This window comes from Odontomachus brunneus, unplaced genomic scaffold, assembly GCF_010583005.1.
Source record: "Odontomachus brunneus isolate Ranch 3 - 2012 unplaced genomic scaffold, Obru_v1 Obru_scaffold_262, whole genome shotgun sequence".
In the NCBI taxonomy this organism is placed as follows: domain Eukaryota; kingdom Metazoa; phylum Arthropoda; class Insecta; order Hymenoptera; family Formicidae; genus Odontomachus; species Odontomachus brunneus.
Genome location: NW_022639712.1, coordinates 106,008 through 107,520, shown reverse-complemented (window position 1 = coordinate 107,520; position 1,513 = coordinate 106,008). Strand labels below are relative to the sequence as shown.

At 39.0% G+C, this 1,513-nt stretch overlaps 1 pseudogene; it reads left to right on the top strand.

Annotated features, from left to right (window-relative positions):
* Positions 1–38: 38 nt before the first annotated feature.
* Positions 39–1,220, top strand: LOC116852954 (annotated as a pseudogene).
* Positions 1,221–1,513: the final 293 nt, after the last annotated feature.

Genomic DNA, 1,513 nt, shown 5'->3' with positions numbered 1-1,513 from the left:
TGTTTTTTGTATTCTACCTTCTTCTCTGTTCCGATTTAATTTCTACTCTCCTTTATATATTCATGGTGCAAAAGGAGACTCGTGCGAGGATTAAAGTCATCGCAGGTGTGTTATTCACGATTGTGTCACTCCTCAAGTATAGCAATTTTTTTTACCTGAAGAATCCAATGAAGAGTTGCATGATGTGTGTCGAGAAAGATTTTCAAAGTGTCATCAGTCCAACTGCCCGTAACACGATGCTGTTCCGCGTGAGAACCAGTAGACGTTTGTTCATTCTGTGCAGTATATTTATGTATGGTGCTGGGTTGACATATCGAACACTCATACCGTTAACAAGAGGGAAGATTGTCACTGCTCAGAACATTACCATCAGACCCTTGCCAAATCCTGCTTACTATGTAGTGTTCGATCCGCAGATCAGTCCGGCTTACGAGATTGTGTGATTAGTACAGTGTTTGGCGGGTCTTCTCAGGTACACGATCACAGTGGCAGGTTGCGGCATTGCAGCGCTTCACGATGCATATTGTGGCGCAATTGGACATATTAATGGCGCTAATGAACAACCTAACAATCGAACATGAACTTAAGGATGCGGACAAGAAGTTATCTGTCATCGTACAACATCAAATAAAAACGCGAAAGTAATAACCATTTGTTTCTGCATGCATGAACACGTACATTTTATCTCAGTTGTGTTAGTAACTGCATTTTATTTGCTGTATATATATTTGTTGTTATTATCGTATCAACTGCAGTGGTGTATTATATAAAATTTTAGCATTAATATTCTTTTGTGTATATTTTTTCATTTTGTGTATTGTTTGTGTATATTTGATAATTTTCGGAGAACAAGACTTATATTTGCCTTACAATGGCTTCCAGTTTTTTGAATATGGTGCAAGGCGTTATATATTTTTCGAGTTTTGTAGAACTCATGACGTGTACTTCCATAATATGTCTCCTAATATATTGCGTAATAATGGTATGTAAAAATCATTAAGTAGAATATATCCACGTGTATATGACGATATTATAATGATAAATAATGTAATTTACTTATGCAGGAATGGGAGAACAGCAATACTTTTGCTATGTGTATGTATTTTATTGCAGTGTTATCATTGGTTTTCAACATATTTATATATTGTTTTATTGGTGAGCAGCTCTCTGAGAAAGTAGGTATATTACGTTACGTAATGCACACTGATATATATATATATATATATATATATATTGTGACATGCCAGCCGTGGAGGCGCCCGTCTCAAGAATCCCGTACCGAATTAGCGAGAATGTTTTTCGCGTGTCGCGTCGCTAACGGTTTTTCGAGACCTTTCCGAATATCGCGTTCCGTCGAATGTTTATTGTAAAGGTCTTAGAAAAAAGCGAAGAAGCGATTTTTGCGAGCGGAGCAGATGCGAAGGTCTGCGCGTCCCGAATTTTGGGCCCCTCGGCGTCCCTTGCCGGCCACCAGGACGAGGAGCGGAGGACATCGAGGAGCGGAGGACATCGA